We start from the raw sequence: 6,593 nt of genomic DNA, 5'->3' as shown, positions 1-6,593 counted from the left end.
ATGTTAACAATTTAAATTTATTTTTAATAAGACATTGCAAATATTAGGCACTGATCCAATGTACATTATTAAGAAATTTAGGCATATCTCTGCATAATACTCGTGTAGTGTTTTCTACCCAAGCCTTTCAGAGTGTTTTGTAAATACAGGTTAGTATTATTCTAAAGGCAGACATATACTGGCAAGAAGCAATAAAGCTGTTTCCTCAAGGCTTTCACAGAAAAGCAAGACATGACTCGTTGCTACAATTATGACTTATGCCTTTGCAGACATTTCCATTGTTCATATGCCTGCAGTTACGTGGAGCAGAAGCTTATGACCCAATCTCTCTTACTCATCTCCTCCTGCCCTGTTTCTTTCCTTTCTTGGGCTGCTGCATCACAAGGACTGCATCAGACTTCTGTGACTAAGTTCACCTAGGTTAAGGAGGTTGCATGACCTAAAGCCCTGAGTTTCAGAAGGAAAACATCAAGGGTGCTTTAATAAGCTTGTCGTTTTTCAGAGCCTTGTCCTACCCCCGCATTCTGAACAGCTCTTATACCCATGAGACATCAAAATGTTAGAAGAACTATTTATTCAGTTCAGCCTATTTTTTTCATGCAGCCTTTTTCAAACAGAGATTCTTCAAAAAATTCACAGCTCAAGATAAAATTAGAAACTGCTTTAAAGAGCTTGCTGCAGAGACGGTGACATTGCAAGAGAGAAAACATAAGGAGATATGTCAGAACAGAAAAGAAGCTTTTATTAAAATGAATGTCTGCATGGATGGGCATTTCCCATGGCTACATGGCCAAGGGGGGGAAATGCAAAAATACTGGCCGTTAATAAATGGAGTGGGCAAATAATTTTATCTGTTGGCATTTACTTAGTTCATAAGGCATCCTTCCATTTGTTTCTAGATGTTGTTGTGCAGATTTTGCGGTGTCTGGAGATATCCCATGTGAAAATTTCTCTGTACAATCAGTTCTTCCTGCACTGGTCCAAATTTTTTTCTCTGAAAAATAATCAGAGACCTTGGTGGTGAATTTAGTGTTTCTGAAAGGTGGCAGAGGCCTCAGTCACTGATCGTGCCCCTGGTTATTAGTGGTGTGGTAAAGGCTGTTCCCCTCCTGGGAAGTACTGCAAGGTAACTCTGAGATACCCATGTCAGGTGTTGGCTTCATCTGTGGCAATTTTCTTCCTGCATCTTTCATTATCTGTGAGTAACGACTACTATTGGCTTTGGTTTTTATTATAATTAATGACTCCTTTTGTGGCCTTACCAGTGGAACCAAGAGCTCAGTTACCATTGCCTGAGGAAAAAAAAACTCGTAGAGCACAAGGCCTTCATGACAGTGTCTGTTGTTTCTGATAAAGAAAGGGAAATATTATGTTTGCAAACCAAAGTGTAAAGGCTTCCCATCTCTGCTCAGGAAAAAGGTCAGGCAGCACATTCATTGTGAAGCCACAGATGATAATCTCGGTCAGCTCCCTCCTGGCGGGTCTGCGCCACAGCTCCTGGCACTGTCCTGCACCCAGCTACTTGAAGTGATGGGTAATACTGGGGCTTTTACAAATACGCATACCAGGGCTTTTGCTGGGGCAGCTGCAAAATAACCCGCTCAGGACTGCGTTGAGACATCTGGCAATTCATCTGGGTGGACCCCCTTGCTGCGACAGCTGGAGCACCAGCAGTACGGAGCTAGCTGTTTCACAGCTGGGTTGGATACATTCGTGGTGTTTATAGACACCGGCAGTGCTAGCGTCCAAGCCCTTACCAGACTATCTCTTTTCTGTTACTTAGACCTGCAGTTCTTAATGACCTAAGATTTGCGAGAAGCACAAGAGAAGGCAAGCCCACTTTCTTATCCTCACATTTGCAAACACAAAAGAACCCTAGCCCTTTCTCCCATAATACTTTTTTTCAATCGCATGATCAAACTCCTGATGTGTAAGCCTCATCTCATATTTTTTTTACTTCTTCATGTTGACAATGCTGTGTTAAAGGCCATTCTACCTGCAGGAAGGAGCCGGCAACTTGCAGGTACTGATTTTTTCAGGTCTGACCCCTCTTGGTCACTCTTCAAGGGAGGACAGGAATATGAACAGGGTATGCCTTTCCCTCAGAGACCCTCCTGATGTCTAATTTCTCTGCTGCACTACATGCTTGTCCATACTCACATATTAATTATTTAAAAATACATATTAAACCAGAGTTAGGGCTGAGAATATATACCAGTATGTTAAGGTAATAAAACCTTATGGAGATATTATAATTAACCCATAAAGAAACATGACAATCCTAGTGACTTAAGATGAAACATAAAAGAACTGAAATTAGGTTAGAGGTGGGGAAAATGTCTTCATATAACCTTTATAAGGTTCTCTAGTGAGATCCTGAGAATTAAAAAAAGAAAAAAATAAATCAGTTTAAACTAAAATATCTTTTTCATAAGCAAGCAATCATTGCTTTATGTTCCTATATTGTTGAAGTACAGCATACCTAAACTAGACTAGCTAGCGATGGGCTAAACTTAATTAGTATTGCTGATTGCAAGGGCTGGGTCAGCTCTGTCTTGGTTTACAGTGCTCTTCAGAGCCAGGTTGCAACACACTGGAAGCTCCAGTGGAGATAATAACATGGCTTTTGTTTGGACAAAGCTTTCCTAGACTTGTTGAGAGTGTGCCCTGGTTGCTCTCTTCTCTTAGAAGAAATCACAGTTCACACTTGACAGCATTCTGTTGTCTGCAGATGTTTCTTAATTGGTTTCAGCTTCAACAACACCCATATGAGACCTACAAAATGAAAAATAAAATGAAATTTGATTAAATGTTACGGGAAAAAAACTAAGCATGAAAAGGAAAGATTTCATGAGTAAAGCAAGGAAAAAATAAATAAGTCACAGTGGGATGTAAGATGGCTGGATTATTACGGTGCACTTTCATTTCCGTATTGCACTTCCATTCAGCAGTATTGTGATATGCTAACAGTACAGCTGAGATAATAACAATATCAAACTCAATCAGACTTCATGGATTCCAACCTTTCCAAAGACAGCTTGCAACTCTGAGATGATCTAGGTATCCACACAACTGCAAGGCAACCTGGATATGTGCAAAAGGTACATCAATGTCACCAAACACCTGTGGTGATTGCCATTAAGTTGGAATTACAGGCTGAGTGGGATGCCGGCATCGTGCAGAAGAACAATATGCAGGAAAATGAGAGGAGGTGACTAAACCAAAATAACTTTCTTCTGTGTGTGTGTTTATGTACACATGCATGTATGCCTGAAGTAGCAAACAGAATGTTTGTCTGGAGGGTGAGGAATGGGCTGGTGCCAACGTGGTTTTGACATTGTGTTCAGGTACTGTGTAGCTGTCAGCTCAGGCTTAGCTAAGCTCAGAAACCATGTCAGTAGTAGCCACAGTTCAGTACCCTGACTGATTTTGTGTTAAACCCCCTCCTGTGTATTGATTGCTATCTGATCTCACTACTGTTTTTCATGTTTATATCCACCCTTTATTATTTCATGCTGCATTACTTTCATTTATTAGTAATGTCAGGATTAGTGTATTCACAAGACAGGCACTACACTTCCATTACCACTCTCTGGCACTGCTGCTCCTCTCGTTCTGCCCCACTGCCATGCGCTGTCTGTTGGGGTATAATTTTACTCACTCTTCAATTACTTTTATTCTCAGAATGAGGCATCCAGTGGACTCTCTGGTTTATGTGATATATTATATTACATATGTGGTTCTTGATTATATTATACCGTATGTTGCAGTGCCCTGCAGCAGAAGGGGACTCATCTTGACTACCCTCCTGATATTTTCTGTGTGGGTTGAACTTCCTAGATCAATTGAAAAGTGGCAAGGGGATGATGGGTTTTACCTGTGTGTTCACCTTTTATGCTGTGGGTACTATATATTTTGCCATGAGATTAGTCTGGGCTGCTGTACTTGAGGCGGGCAGAGCCCTGGCAGGGAGGGGAGGAAGCAGCAGGGGAGGATGTTTGTGGAGCCTGAGCTGGGCTGCTCAGGGACAGGTGCTGCAGCAGGGAGCCTGCCATGGCAGCAGGGCTGGAGGCTCCTGAGCAGGGCAACGGAGGCAGAGATGGAGCCAGACCTCAAAGGTGATGGAAAGAAAGAGACTCTCCCAGGGAGAGACACTGTGTAAAGTTTCTTGCAGTCAGGAAGCCTCTAAAAGTTGCTGGCCTGCGAGCAAGACTGAAGACCTTCCCTGAAGAACAGGGGGTTGAGGATGTGGGGAGGAAAAGATTTGTTTACAAGACCTTTTGTTTTAATCTGTTTCAGATGTGGCTGATTTGAGTTTACTTGGCTGCAACAGTGACTTTAGTCTAGCTTGTTTTTTACTGAAATGGAACTGCAGAGACTGAAACAGTTTTCACGTGCTCACCAGGAGGAAAAGGTGCAAGCAGATCTACCTCAAAGCTCTGCCTCATGTCGGGTTGTGCCACATTAGTTTGAGTAGAAGTCCTTTTCCTCTTTTCATATCTAATTCAAAGCCCCTCTATTACGCTCTGCTTGAACAAAGCTGATGAAATCCAGCCAGGCTTTCAGCACAAAAGCAGCCCACTGCTCCAGAAACCAACATCAGTCCTGGCAATGTTTTTCTCCTTTCTTGGTGGCTTGTGCATGCATCTAAGCACTTAAATCACACTCGGCTCCCTGCCGAGGACCCCAAATGCAGAGGAAGTCACTGCAAGAAATCAGTCTCCCTTTAGTTACATTATTTATTCTGGTGATGACAAAGATGACGATTCTCCACATATCCAGACTTTCTAGTACAATTAAGTGCTATATAGTGCTAGGGATGTCATTCACACAGTTTACTTCACTCTTAGTCCGAGCTATTCACTGATCAGTAAGCTATGTTTCCTTTAGACCAAATGTAGCTGCAAGCTCATATGCTACAGCTAACTGCTGTTTTTTCTTCTTTCTCTTCACATCAAAGTTCTGAACTTGTTTCTTTTCTATAACTTGTAGTTTAAATTTTTATTTTTCCCTTTTTGCCACTGCTTGAGATCAGCTTCAGTCTGGTTAGCAAAATCCATGTTGATCCTTCATGATTTTCAGCCACAAGTGCTAGCACAGTAGACACAGTCTGTTCTCTTGGACATTTTGGTAATCATCATCTATAGTAGTAGTTGCATTTTTTTATAGCACCTCTTCCACCTTCTTGTCACCCGTAAATGTCAGTGCTGCTTCAGGAATTGTTCTGTCTTCTTTTTCCTGTTCTTGCCTCGATTTGAGTTTTTGATCCATCTAAGCCTAGTCCAGACTCTTGCTCTTTGTCTTTGCAGCCATTGCCTTTAGTCAGCTGTGGGCTGACAGTCCTCAGAGCTCTGACGAAAGCTACATTTTAGGTTATGACCATTCTTTGTATGCCTTCAAATGTGAGGCTATTGGAGCCATTGATCAAAATACATGGTAAATAAAAAGTATGACTCTCACCGGTGCTAGATAGAGTATTACTGTTTGCCACCGTCTCCTCTGCCCTCAGCCAATTCCACGTACCTTTTAATCTTTGTCCTACAAGATCCATTCTGTTCAGGTGGCACGTCACATCGATGTGCTAATGAGCTTGCAGCTCAAACAATGCAATGCCACATATGTCGCTAATATAAATGCTAAGCACACGCGTTTGCATGCAAAGTATGTTTTGAAAAATGGGCTGATTATTGTGAAGAGAATCAGGAATGTGCAGATGGCAACTCTGTCCCCGTCTGGCTCTTAGCGAGGTGACCCCTGCTCTGTTGTGCCACGAGAGCCCATTATCCCAGCTAACAATGCTGATACAGCTAGAGTCCTTTCATGCATATGTAGCATCAGAGATTTTTGTCCTCTGAGTGTATCAATATCCCTGGCTCCTCCATTTCAGAAGTCACCATGGCTGAGATAACAGGATTTTTATTTACAGAATATAAATGAAATTTGGCAAATGCTTACACATAATTATAACCTTGTTGGGTTTAATGTATTTCCTGTGTGTTGTTTCAGAGATTTCCAAGATACTGGGCTCGGTGTGGGGCTCCTGCATGTTCATAGGACACAGCACACTTGAGATCACACAGGCTTTTCTCATTAATGCCACTATGCATTCCCAGGACATGCCAACGTATAATTCCTTCTCCAGCATAGCTGAAAAGCAGAAAGGCTTGGAGCACTTAACCAAATTCTCATGTAAGAAATGTGGGCTTTTTTTGCTTTCCCATATTTCCATTCCATTCTTCTGCAGCTATTTCACCTGCAGCATCCTTGCCTTTCTAGCTCTCATGCTGCCCTCCTGCCGCAGGTGGGTAGTATCACTGAATTACAAGCTCATTCTCTTTCAGCCCTTCTGACTTAAGTATTGTGGCTACCTATTGCCAGTTGGAAGTTTCTTTTTTCTCAGACTTTTATATTATTTAAGCCTCACATTACATTTTTTCCACATAATTCTCACCTCTAGTGCCTGTGAGGATGTTAAGTCTGCCTTCTCTCACTTGCTACATACCATCTTGCTTGAGATAGTATCTCAAGTTCCTCTGCCAAAATCCATTTTTCTTTTCATCTTGACAAATTTACACTCTCAGGCTCTGAGCCCC

This window comes from Falco naumanni, chromosome 3 (genome assembly GCF_017639655.2).
Source record: "Falco naumanni isolate bFalNau1 chromosome 3, bFalNau1.pat, whole genome shotgun sequence".
NCBI lineage: Eukaryota > Metazoa > Chordata > Aves > Falconiformes > Falconidae > Falco > Falco naumanni.
This window is presented reverse-complemented; position numbering follows the sequence as displayed.